Source organism: Lolium perenne, chromosome 2 (assembly GCF_019359855.2).
Source record: "Lolium perenne isolate Kyuss_39 chromosome 2, Kyuss_2.0, whole genome shotgun sequence".
NCBI lineage: Eukaryota > Viridiplantae > Streptophyta > Magnoliopsida > Poales > Poaceae > Lolium > Lolium perenne.
In genome coordinates, this window is record NC_067245.2 from 294,959,921 (window position 1) to 294,974,640 (window position 14,720).

The window sequence follows — 14,720 nt, forward strand, 5'->3', positions numbered from 1 at the left end:
AGCTAAGGGAGGTTCAAGTCTCTGCGTTGTTGAGGGACTTGCTTGGTGTTCCGGGCTTCACAGCAGCGGTATGAAAGTGGGGGCGACAACACAGGTGAAGTGCAGAGTCCTACCTTTCAGGGTGAAAACCCAAGGTCTGGCCTTAATTGGTTGTGCCTGGCAATGTCCTTGGTGGAGGCATTGTTTTGAGAGCGGGTACTATCTTCAGGGTGAAAACCTAAGGTCTTTGATCGAACGACGACGGTGTTTGAGCACTGTTCCCTTCTTGGAGGCGTCGTTTTTGGAGAGTCTGTAATTCAGGTGTTGTCTTGGCGGTGGATGTATTGCTGTTGTTAGGCCCGAGATAGTGTAGCGGGACTTTTGTTTCTTAGTTTTCTTTTCTTGTTTTTGGCTGTGTGCATCCGTAGTGCCATTAGGGTGATGCGTTGTTGCAGAGACTGGGTGTAATTGATATATTCTTGATATTAATATATTCCCTTTATCGGAAAAAAGGAAAATAAATGAAAGGGTAGCATTATAACTGAACCACTCGTGCATTGAAAAGCAGGTTGTGGTTCAGCCAATCACTATTTCAAGTTGCCGCAGTGATGCTTGTAAGTGATGTGAAGGTGTAGATCAATAAAATCCCACACCAGTATTGAAGATTGACCCTGATTGACTTTCTCATGGTCAATTTGCGGATTGGTCCCCATGAATTGCAATGCATGCTGTCAGTATGTCACCAGGATAGGCCTCCATGAGTGTACAATCACTTTCAGTAACTACCACATCAAGAATGCCTGCACGCCACAAGAACCTGAGAAACCTGATAACTAATCAACATGACTACAATTTTTTATCAAGAGATGAACACAGACCTGTACATGTATTGATCTTTGGCCCTATGTGAATACTTTTTTTTCTCTTTGAAATGGGGGCATACCCCAGCCTCTGCATCAAAGTGATGCATAGGACTTCTTTATTACTTTATTGAGAATAGTATCATATTTATTACAATTCAAGGATCAGTTAGGGTCGATACAAAGATCAACCAGCGAAAAAAACTCAAAAGGAGATGCCAACGATACATCAAAATTCAATCCTATGATCATGCCGCCACCCACACCGGCTGTAGAAATCCTGTGCAACCATCTCCAGTCGGTTGCACCCAGACTCCATGACATCCTGCTGCTCCCCTGATTGGAGATAGGACCACGTACGGATCCAGTGAATAACCAATGAAATAACCTGCAAGAAGGATTGAGATTTCGGCTTGTTAAAAACAAAATCATTTCGCACATGCCATATAGGCCACATGATGGCACAAACTCCCACTCTAATCTGCAATAAATCATTTTTGGCAATATCGCTTAACCAATTCCCAAAAAGATTTGTAACATTAGCAGGAGGAGATAAACTAAAAGTCATATATATTATTCGCCATACAATTTTTGCAAGTGGACATTCAAAAAACAAGTGTTGTATGGATTCAAAACACATGTCTTACTTCCTTGCCAGTTTCTTTTAGCAAGGTTGTCTTTGGTTAAAATTTCTCTCCGGTGAAGAAACCACATGAAGATCTTAATGTTTAAAGGAACTTTCGTTTTCCAAATATATTTTCAAAGGTACTTAGTTTGGTCTTCTAAAAGATCTAAATACATTGATTTGACAGTAAAACTACCCGAGGTAGTAAGACTCCAAATAAAAGTATCATTATGATCAGAAAGTTGCACATGCATGAGGCCTTCAACCATTTGTAACCATTGCGCCCACTTGTTGGGTGTCAATGTTCTTCGAAAAGTTACAATCATCGGCCTATGTACCAGAATATCAGCCACATAAACTTGTTTTATATTGACTATATTACACAGAGATGGGTATTGGTGAGATAAAGGAGCATCTCCTAACCATCAATCTTCCCAAAATCTAGTATTGGCACCATTTCCAATCTTAAAAGAGCCTCTGCTGAAAAACACTTCTTTAACTTTCATCAATCCTTTTCAAAACGGTAAATCAAGAGGCTTTGTTGTCACTTGTGATAGCGTTTTAGAGTGCAAATATTTGTTACATATTAGTTCTTGCCACATCCCTTCTTCATTTAGAAGCTTGAACAATCATTTACTAAGCAAACATTTGTTTTTTTAACTCTAACACTTCAATTCCTAACACGCCTTGATCTTTTGGCCGACAAATAATGTTCCACTTAGTGAGCCTATATTTTCTTTTGTGGCCATCGCTTTGCCAAAAGAAACGAGATCTATAATAATCTAATCTCTTTCTTACCCCTTTAGGTATCTCGAGAAAAGATAGCATGAACATAGGTAAACTCGTTAACACTGAGTTAATAAGAATTAGACGGTCGTCGTAGGATAATAATTTACCAATCCAACTACTCAACTTCCTTTCAAATCTGTCCTCAATTGGTTTCCATTCACTATTTTTGAGTTTTTATAATGAATTGGTATTCCAAGATATTTAAAAGGAAATGACCCTAGTTCGCAACGCTCTTCAACCTCCTTAGCTAGCCCAAAACAAAAAAAATCACTCTTATGAAAATTTATTTTGAGGCCCGATAATTGTTCAAACATGCATAGAATGAGTTTCATGTTTAGAGCTTTTTCTAAATCATGTTCCATAAAGAGAATAGTATCATCAGTGTACTGCAATATTGAACCCCCTCCCTCAACTAGATGAGGAATAAGGCCCTCTATTTGACCATCTCCTTAGCTCTATTGATAATAATAGCTAACATGTCTGCGAAAATATTAAGCAAAATGGGCGATAGAGGATCACCTTGTCTAAGACCTTTATGTATTTGAAAATAGTGTCCACTATCATCATTCACTCTAATGCCTACACTCCCTCGGCTGACATATTCTTGAACCCAATGACACCACTTTAGGTCAAATCCTTTCATACGCAATGCTTGATGCAAGAAGGCCCAATTCACTTTATCGTAGGCTTTTTCGAAATCTATTTTAAGAATAATGCCATTCATTTTATTCCTATGAAGTTCATGAATGGTTTCATGGAGAACAACGACAACCTCCAAGATATGTCTTCCTGGCATAAAAGACCTCTGAGTCGGTCTAACCACCTTGTGTGCGACCTCCGTAACACGATTAGTACAGACCTTAGTAAAGATCTTAAAACTTAAGTTAAGTAAACAAATAGGTCTGTACTGCTGGATTTGAATCGCATTTTTTTCTTAGGTAATAGAATAATGGTTCAAAAATTAAGATGAAACAAAGGTAACTCACCTCTCTGGAAAGACCCAAACATAGCCATTAAATCTTTCTTAATCACTTCCCAAAAAGACTGATAGAATTCAGCGGGAAACCCATCCGGTCCTGGCGCTTTATTTTTCTCCATTTGCATAATAGCGTCATGGACATCTTGTTTGGTGAAATCAGCAACAAGAATTTTATTTTCTTCAACGGACAATTGAGGGATATTGGCCTTGTTCGATTCTCTCATTGAAAAATTATTCGGAGTAGGCGGTCCAAATAAGTTTTTGTAGTATTCCACTTTCAAGTTATCTTGTCCTACAATTGTTCCTTCATCTTGTTCTAGTTGGTAAATTATTTTTCTCCTATGTTTACCATTTGCTATGAGATTAAAATATTTAGTGTTATTTTCCCCTTCCTGAATGTACTTGACCTTAGCTCTTTGAGCCCATTTTGATTCATCATCCCTAGCTAACTTAAAATTTGCATCTCTTAATTCTCCACGCTCAGAAGTACTAAGAGACACCGTTTCAGCCTTCTTATCAAGAAAAATCAATTAGCAATAGAAGTCTTTCTTTCTATTTCTTATACACACTACTTAAATTTTTCGCCCAACCTCTAAGAAAGCTTCGGAGGTGACGAATTTTGTTCTGCCATATCTCAATGGGGCTTGTCCCATGTGATATAGAGTTCCATTCCCTAGTTATAATGTTTGCAAAACCCTCTTGGCGCAACTACAATAATTCAAAGAGAAAATAGCCTTATTCCCAAGGTGAGCTTGTTCACCAGAGTCTAGGATAAGGGGCGTATGATCCGAGCGTGTGAGAGCCCTCACATTTACAAGAGGAAACTTTTGCTCCCACTCTACACTCGCCAACACTCTATCAAGCTTTTCATAGGTAGGCGTATCTCTACGATTAGCCCACGTAAATTGTCTTCCAGAGAGCGCTATCTCTCGAAGATCAAGAATCTCAATGATGGCATTAAAAATAAAAGGCCATCGAGTATTAAAATTATCATTGTTTTTCTCTTCTTGCCTAGGCATAATATAATATTAAAGTCTCCTCCTACAAGCATGGGTAAAGTTTCAACCTCACAGACCCGTACTAGCTCTGCTAAAAACTCTTGTTTATGTGCATCTTAAGCAGCGCCATAAACGGGTATTAAAGACCACTCAAAACCATCTAACTTGGATCGGAGATGGAAATTAACACAAAATGGTTACCATTGACAACATTTGTAACCTGCAGAGTACTGCTATTAATGCCTACAAGAATACCACCTGACCTCTCTTGTGGCGGTAGACAGTACCAAATAAAATCCAGACCGCCCGACAAATATCTAAGGAAAGGGGCTGCAAAATTATCTCGGCCTGTTTCGAGAATAGCAAATAAGTCTAACTTTAAATCTCTTATGGTCTCATGAACAAAAGAATGTTTTTTAAGCACTCACTTTTTAATTTTTTAGACGCGCACTACGACGACGAACAACCGAAAAATCGGGAACCCTACGTGCGTACACTCTGGTTGGCTTATTAACACGCAAGGGAGGATCCGTGTGCTCGTCCTCAGCAGCATGTTCCTCTTCTAAAAGATCGGAAGAAAGTGTATTGGCTTCATCAATTACCAGACTAGATGGGGAGTGGTGTTTTGGAACATGGGAGCATATGCTTCCTTTATTTTAAAATTTATCTTACACATATTTTGAATTTAAAAAAAATTGAAACAAAAAATTTGCACGTACATTTTCACGTGCTACGCGCTCACAAAGTTGTTTCATAAAAAGTGGACTTGTCATGTGACGTGTGTAAAAAAGACAAAACTCAGTGCTAAAAAAAATGTTTTTTACAAGGTAAATTTTCTCTTTTTTACATAGACCACAAAAAATATTGATTTTTCCTGAAACTTGAGGAATGCACATATATTATGGAGATGTACATGTAGAATTTTTTGTCAAAATTTTTCGACAACTCGAAATATAATTTTTCGGTATAGGGAGCATACGCACCCGGGAGCCGAATTGAATTTCCGAGACTAGATGTAGAAAGAAACTCATTGCAACGCTGCATCCTCTTTTTTTAAAAAAACTAGGCAAGAGGCATGCCATTCATTGATATAGGAGAAGAGAATGGCCAGTTTATGAGGGAAACAAGCCGAAAACCGATACAACACAACACAACACGCCGGCCCCGAGGCCGCGCACCACACGAGCCGACGGCCTAGCCACCCCAGTGGCCAAGGCCGACACCCTAAAACACCTCAAAACGCAACAAGGCGGAGGCAAAACCACGGAGCCGCCGCTCCGACAACCACGCCGACCCCCGGGGCCGCGCACCACCTAGCCGAAGACAAGCCGAGGACGAAACCGACATGACAGGCAACACGAACAACAAACTTGCAGTGAAGGGCCTCCACAGTGATGCCTCCAACTAGGGGAGCGACGTCCGAGAGCGCCGCCATCACGGCATCGGCCGAGGCCGGTGCAGGGTTTTCACCCGGAGCACACCGAAACCGAAGACGTGTTCGCCTGACCGCCGAGTCGAGGAATCCAAACCGCTCGTCGACGCCGACAACCAACTCGCTCCACAGCTCCCTCCGGCCAACGGAGCAACTAAGGCGAGGACCCCAGCAGGCAAAACGACACAGGAAAGTCTATGTTTTTCCTCTTTTTTCTTCAACATATTAACTTCATGCAAATCTATGCTTTTTTATCTTGTCAATGGAATCTGCAATATTACTAGGTGAAAGACCTAAAGAAATACCCAGTTTAGATGCCCTCGCCACTACTACATCATTTGGAATAGAAGAAATAGTAAAATGTGAAGGTATTTTTGTACCTGAAAATAAGACATTATCCCGGGCCTGAGCATTTTGCTGAGCACGTTCGAGCTGCGTTGCATCGGCATTTGGTTGAGCCTTGATACGTTCACTTGACCGTATGTCAATAACCGCTGACTCCGGTATCCCGCCATAAGCAATCACGTCAGCCTTCGTGTACCAACCACCAAGAAAAACCCCAGTACCTCTCGGAGAAACATGTCACTCGACACATTCTGAGGAGAGAGAGGAGCTGAAACAGATCTCAAGCCAGCTCCCCCTTGTGGGTTGCGAGGCGAGTCTGAAATTGTATGCGTTGACACGGGCGGTGTCGAGGTAGGGGGCACCGAGATCGTGTCTTCAATTAACACCTGATCCACTGCATCCAGACGACCAACAGGTGTATCCACAACTTGTTCCAACACGTGAGCAGAACCACATGATTGTGAGGCCTGACTCCACAGTAGAGGCAACTGCGGCAAAGAATCTAGTAATTCATCTACCTCAAGAGGCTGCCTCGGCAGCTTCTGCTGCTGATCCGCCAAGGCCACTTCTGGATTCTGTTCGCGTGTTCTAGCTGGGGGTGGGGCTGACCTGGCCATCTCCTCTTCTTCTTCTACCATCTGATACCACTTTTTGGGAGGTACAGAAGAAGCAGAACGGATCAATGATGGGATACAGGGGCAAGTTGGCGAGGAACATGAGTGGTTAACCGAGCCAAACTTAACATATTCCACATTATCCACCATTTCTGTAGGTTCATTAGGATCTTGTTCTTGTTCTCTTGGTTCAGTCACTTTGGGATTAGAGTTTTCAGGGATATTGTCTTTGTATAGATCCTCTTCCTCAAGTGCAGCATCAGTGCCATTATTTGTATCATCACCCTGATTATCATCGTCAATATCAGCAAAACCAGCTGGCACTACAGAGCCATCCAACGGTTCAACATGAAACTCAATACCGAACCCTTCCCCGTCATAGAAATGTTCTAGGTATCTTGGAATAAGCTGAGGATTGGCACAATCAACACGCATTCGAACAATGCCATGCTCCCGAGTGAACTTCATATCCACCTCTCTAGTTTTCTCAATTAAAGAACCCACCACAAATAAACCGAGGTAATCACGACACAAAGCTTCAGGGCAACCAAAAACTCTTACCCAAATGTCGTATAGGCCCCACTTGTCAAGCCTCTTAGCTGACCACACCTCAAAATGCATCGTGAACATGGTATCAGAGCTTAGGTTTAGCCCCCTCCGCACTTAGCAACTCGGTGCTCGTTCTGCGTCGCCGCCGCCGATCTTCCGGCCGCCGCTGCTGCTTTCTTCTTTCTCGTTCTCCTTGTTCCGGTTTGGGCTGTTGCTGCCTGCTCGACCTGCCCCCTGTTCCAGCCGCCCACCTGCTTAGGCCGTCCACCGCACTGGCCACCCGCCGCCGAACCTGCCCCGACCGCCCGCCGCCGGCCCTGCCTTGGCTGCCCGCCACCGGCTCCTGCCCCGGCCGGCTCCGGTTGCCCCCGCCTCCTGCCTCCTCTGTCTCAAGCACGAGCTTGAGTTCCTGCTCGTGAGCTCGGCCCGATCCAGATCCAGTCTGCTGGTTGACCCAAAAAAAATTCTCTGATGGCGTCCTCCTCATCTGGCTATGTCAGTATTCCTCGGTGCACAATGATCTTTGATGGTACCAACTATGGCGAGTTTGCTACTGATGAGCGCAGATTGCACACAGTGGGGGAACCCCAAGAGGAAGGTATGATGAGCGCAGCAGCAAGTTTTCCCTCAGTAAGAAACCAAAGTTTAATCGACCAGTAGGAGAAAGGCGTGACTTCTGAAGGTTTTGTTGGCGGACTATTGACAGGGCGCACTACCGGAGTCAGCTATAACGTGGAACATGCACACAACACAACCAATATACTTCGCCCCAACTTACAGTGAGGTTGTAATCTCACCGGTTTCGCTGAACACAAAGGATTAAACGTATCGAGTGGAAAGAGATGTTTGCAGTAATTAAACAGAACAAAGCTTGCAGTAAGTAAACAAAGCATGATTGCAGTGAATTAATTTATCAGTGTGAAGGAAAAGACCGGGGTCCGCAGTTCACTAGAGGTGTCTCTCCATAAAGATAAATAACATGTTGGGTGAACAAATTACAGTTGTGCAATTGACAGAATACCGACCATACATGACAAGATGATTAGTATGAGATTCGTTTGAGAATTACAACATAATACATAGACCGTAATCCAACTACGTCTATGACTAATAATCCACCTTCCGGTTATCATCCGAACCCCTTCCAGTATTAAGTTGCAAGCAACAGATTATCACATTAAGCAATGTTTGTAAAGTAAACAATAGAATTACCCTCGGATAAAATATTATTGTTTTCTTCCTAGTAGCAACAACACATCTACAATGTTAGAAGTTATTGTCACTCTTCCAGAAAACTAGAGGCATGAACCTACTATCGATCATAAATACTCCTTCTTGGAGTCACAAGCATCTACTTGGACAGGGTATCAACTAGCAACGGAGAGCATGCACGATCACAAATAATGTATGACAATAATATATAATCGATCTCAACATAGTATTCAATATTCATCAGATCCCAGCAAACACAACATGTAGCATTACATAAGGATGATCTTGATCATGTAGGGCAGCTCACAAGATCTAAATATGAGGCACAAATTGGAGAAGACAATCATCTAGCTACTAATATGGACCCATAGTCCATAGATGAACTACTCACGCATCACTTCGGAGGCAGGCATGGCGATGTAGATGTCTGATGGCGCGTGAAGCACACGTCCGTTGGGAACCCCAAGAGGAAGGTGTGATGCGTACAACAGCAAGTTTCTCTCAGTAAGAAACCAAGGTTATCGAACCAGTAGGAGATGAAGACCACGTGAAGGTTGTTGGTGAAGGAGTGTAGTGCGGCGCAACACCAGGGATTCCGGCGCCAACGTGGAACCTGCACAACACAATCACAATACTTTGCCCCAACTTAACAGTGAGGTTGTCAATCTCACCGGCTTGCTGAAAACAAAGGATTAAACGTATGGTGTGGAGAATGATGTTTGCTTGTAGAAAACAACAGAGAATAGAGATTGCAGTAGATTGTATTTCAGATGTAAAAGAATGGACCGGGGTCCACAGTTCACTAGTGGTGTCTCTCCAATAAGATAAATAGCATGTTGGGCGAACAAATTACAGTTGGACAATTGACAAATAAAGATGCACATACATATATCATTATGACTACTATGAGATTTAATTAGGGCATTACGACAAAGAACATAGACCGCTATCCAGCATGCATCTATCCCTAAAAAGTCCACCTTCGGGTTAGCATCCGCACCCCTTCCAGTATTAAGTTGCAAACAACAGACAATTGCATTAAGTACTGCGTGTAATGTAATCAACACAAATATCCTTAGACAAAACATCGATGTTTTATCCCTAGTGGCAACAGCACATCCACAATCTTAGAACTTTTTGTCACTTTCCCAGATTCAATGGAGGCATGAACCCACTATCGAGCATAAATACTCCCTCTTGGAGTTACAAGTATCAATTTGGCCAGAGCCTCTACTAGCAACGGAGAGCATGCAAGAACATAAACAACACATATATGATAGATTGATAATCAACTTGACATAGTATTCAATATTCATCGGATCCCAACAAACGCAACATGTAGCATTACAAATAGATGATCTTGATCATGATAGACAGCTCACAAGATCTAAACATGATAGCACAAGAGGAGAAGACAACCATCTAGCTACTGCTATGGACCCATAGTCCAAGGATGAACTACTCACGCATCAGTCCGGAGGCGGGCATGGTGATGTAGAGCCCTCCGGTGATGATTCCCCTCTCCGGCAGGGTGCCAGAGGCGATCTCCTGAATCCCCCGAGATGGGATTGGCGGCGGCGTCTCTGGAACTTTTCTCGTATCGTGGCTCTCGGTAATAGGGTTTTCGCGACGGAGAGAATATATAGGCAAAGGTGCAGAGTCGGGAGGCGCCCGAGGGGCCCACCCCATAGGGCGGCGCGCCCAAGGGTGGGGCCGCGCCCCCCTAGGGTGTGGCCGCCTCGTCGCCCCTCTCCGTCTCCTCTTCGGACTTCTGGAAGGCTCCGTGCAAAATAAGACCGTGGGCTTTTGTTTCGTCCAATTCCGAGAATATTTCCTGTGTAGGATTTCTGAAACCAAAAACAGCAGAAAACAGGAACTGTCGCTTCGGCATCTTGTTAATAGGTTAGTGCCGGAAAATGCATAAAAATGATATAAAGTGTATATAAAACATGGGAGTATTGTCATATAACTAGCATGGAACATAAGAAATTACTGATACGTTTGAGACGTATCAAGCATCCCCAAGCTTAGTTCCTACTCGCCCTCGAGTAGGTAAACGATAACAAGGATAATTTCTGAAGTGACATGCTACTATCATAATCTTGATCAATACTATTGTAAAGCATATGAAGTGAATGAAGTGATTCGAAGCAATAGTAAAGATAATGACTAAACAACTGAATCATATAGCAAAGACTTTTCATGAATAGTACTTTCAAGACAAGTATCAATAAGTCTTGCATAAGAGTTAACTCATCAAGCAATAGATTCTTAATAGAAGGTTTTGAAGCAACACAAAGGATGATTAAGGTTCAGCAATTGCTTTCAACTTGTAACATGTATATCTCATGGATAGTTGTCAACATAAAGCAATATAACAAGCGCAATAGGTAAACATGTAAGAATCAATGTACACAGTTGACACAAGTGTTTGCTTCTAAGATAGAAAGAAGTAGGTAAACTGACTCAACATAAAGTAAAAGAAAGGCCCTTCGCAGAGGGAAGCATGGATTACTCATGTGCTAAAAGCTTTTTATTTTGAAAACATGGAAACAATTTTGTCAACGGTAGTAATAATTCATATGTGTTATGCATAAGACCTCTTATAAGTTGCAAGCCTCATGCATCGAATACCAATAGTGCTCACACCTTGTCCTAATTAGCTCGGATTTCCATGGATTATCATTGCATTACATATGTTTCAACCAAGTGTCACAAAGGGGTACCTCTATGCCGCCTGTACAAAGGTCCAAGGAGATAGATCACATTTGATTTCTCAGTTTTGATAGATCTCAACTTGAAAACATCCATACCGGGACAACATAGAAAACAGATAATGGACTCCTCTTTAATGCTTAAGCATTCAACAACAAATAATATTCTCATAAGAGATTGAGGTTTAATGTCCAAACTGAAACTTCCACCATGATACATGGCTTTGGTTGGCGGCCCAATGTTCTTCTCTAACAATATGCATACTCAAACCATTTAATCATGATAAATCACCCTTACTTCAGACAAGACGAACATGCATAGCAACTCACATGATATTCAACAAAGGTGTAAAAAGTTGATGGCGTCCCCAGAAACATGGTTACCGCTCAACAAGCAACTTATAAGAAATAAGATACATAAGCGACATATTCAATACCACAATAGTTTTTAAGCTATTTTCCCATGAGCTATGTATTGCAAAGACAAGGAATGAAATTTTAAAGGTAGCACACACGCAATTTACTTTGGAATGGCAGAGAAATACCACATAGTAGGTAGTTATGGTGGACACAAATGGCATGAGTTTTGGCTCAAGGTTTTTGGATGCACAAGAAGCATTTCCTCTCAGTACAAGGCTTTGGCTAGCAAGGTTGTTTGAAGCAAACACAAGTATGAACCGGTACAGCAAAACTTACATAAGAACATATTGCAAGTATTATAAGACTCTACACTGTCTCCTTGTTGCTCAAACACTTTTACCAGAAAATATCTAGACCATAGAGAGATCAATCATGCAATCCAAATTTCAACAAGCTCTACAGTAGTTCTCCACTAATAGGTTTAAACTACATGATGCAAAAGCTTAAACATGATCTATGAGAGCTCAAAACAATTGCCAAGTATCAAATTATTCAAGACCATATACCATTTACCACATGAAGCATTTTCTGTTTCCAACCAAATAGCAATCAACGAAGCGGTTTTCAACTCCGCCATGAACATTAAAGATAGAGCTAAGAACACCAGTGTTCATATGAAAAAGTGGAGCGTGTCTTTCTCCAATATAAGGAATGCTAGGATCCGATTTTATTCAAAACAAAAACAAAAAAAAACAGACGCTCCAAGTAAAGCACATAAGATGTGACGGAATAAAAATATAGTTTCACTAGAGGTGACCTGATAAGTTGTCGATGAAGAAGGGGATGCCTTGGGCATCCCCAAGCTTAGATGCTTGAGTCTTCTTGAAATATGCAGGGATGAACCACGGGGGCATCCCCAAGCTTAGAATTTTCACTCTTCTTGATCATAGTATATCCTCCTCCTCTCTTGATCCTTGAAAACTTCCTCCACACCAAACTCAAAGCAAACTCATTAGAGGGTCAGTGCATAATAAAAAATTCACATGTTCAGAGGGGACACAATCATTCTTAACACTTCTGGACATTACCAAAGCTACTGAAAGTTAATGGAACAAAGAAATCCACTCAACACAGTAAAAGAGGCAATGCGAAATAAAAGGCAGAATCTGTCAAAACAGAACAGTCCGTAAAGACGAATTTTTTAGAGGCACTTAACAGGCTCAGTTGAAAAAGCTCAAAACTAATGAAAGTTGCGTACATATCTGAGGATCACGCATGAATTTTTGCAGCATTTTATGAGTTTTCTACAGAGATATCTACTCAAATTCGTGACAGGTAAAAATCGGTTTCTGCGCAGGAATCCAAATCTAGTATCAACTTACTATCAGAGACTTTACTTGGCACAACAATATGATAAGGAGAGGTTGCTACAGTAGTAACAACTTCCAAGACACAACAAAACAGTAAAAAAACATACATGGATTATCTCCCAAGAAGTGCTTTTCTTTAACGCCTTTCAGCTAGGCGCAGAAAGTGCAAATCAAGTATTATCAAGAGAAGAAGCATCAACAGAGGAGTTTGGAGTTTTCTCAACTATGCATTGTATCTTATCTATGTAAGAAACTCCTTTTTCATTACCTTTAGGCTTACTATCCTCCTTAAATAAATTTTCAGGAACAATCCAAGCAAAATTCTTTTCTAGTGCCTCATGCATTCCTATGAGTTTATGAGGTATTGGTATTTTAATCTCCCCCTCATAATTGGTTTTATTAGTATATCTTAGCCTATCTTTTTCCCTCTTTTCAAGGATATTTGCAAAATTGGTACAAAAGCCTAGCATCTTATGTCGAATAAAAACTTTCCTAGCTTCTCTAGCTACATCACCAAATTCTCTAAGAAGGGTTTCTAAAACAAAATCTTTCTTCTCTCCTTCTTCCATATCACCGAGTGTAAGAAACATATGTTGCATTATTGGATTAAGATTAACAAATCTAGCTTCCAACATGTGCACTAAAGAGGCTATAGCAATTTCATAATTAGGAGCAAGTTCTACCAAGGATCTATCTTCAAAATCTTTAACTCTACTAACATGAGTGAAAAATTCTTCTATATTATCTCTTCCAATGATAGACCCACTTCCTACCGATATATCTTTCAAAGTGAACTTAGGGTGAAGCATGATGAAATAAGCAAAAGTAAACTAATAAAGTAAATGCAAGTAACTAAATTTTTTGAGTTTTTTATATAAGAAAACGAACAAGACAGAAAATAAAATAAAGTAAAGCAAGTAACTAATTTTTTTGTGTTTTTAATATAAAGAAAGCAAACAAAACAGAAAATAAAGTAAAGTAAAGCAAGACAATAAACAAAGTAAAGATATTGGATGTGAGAGACTCCCCTTGCAGCGTGTCTTGATCTCCCCGGCAACGGCGCCAGAAAAATTGCTTGATGGCGCGTGAAGCACACATCCGTTGGGAACCCCAAGAGGAAGGTGTGATGGGTACAACAGCAAGTTTCCCTCAGTAAGAAACCAAGGTTATCGAACCAGTAGGAGATGAAGTCCACGTGAAGGTTGTTGGTGAAGGAGTGTAGTGCGGCGCAACACCAGGGATTCCGGCGCCAACGTGGAACCTGCACAACACAATCACAATACTTTGCCCCAACTTAACAGTGAGGTTGTCAATCTCACCGGCTTGCTGAAAACAAAGGATTAAACGTATGGTGTGGAGAATGATGTTTGCTTGTAGAAAACAACAGAGAACAGAGATTGCAGTAGATTGTATTTCAGATGTAAAAGAATGGACCGGGGTCCACAGTTCACTAGTGGTGTCTCTCCAATAAGATAAATAGCATGTTGGGTGAACAAATTACAGTTGGGAAATTGACAAATAAAGATGCACATACATATATCATGATGACTACTATGAGATTTAATTAGGGCATTACGACAAAGAACATAGACCGCTATCCAGCATGCATCTATCCCTAAAAAGTCCACCTTCGGGTTAGCATCTGCACCCCTTCCAGTATTAAGTTGCAAACAACAGACAATTGCATTAAGTACTGCGTGTAATGTAATCAACACAAATATCCTTAGACAAAACATCGATGTTTTATCCCTAGTGGCAACAGCATATCCACAATCTTAGAACTTTTTGTCACTTTCCCAGATTCAATGGAGGCATGAACCCACTATCGAGCATAAATACTCCCTCTTGGAGTTACAAGTATCAACTTGGCCAGAGCCTCTACTAGCAACGGAGA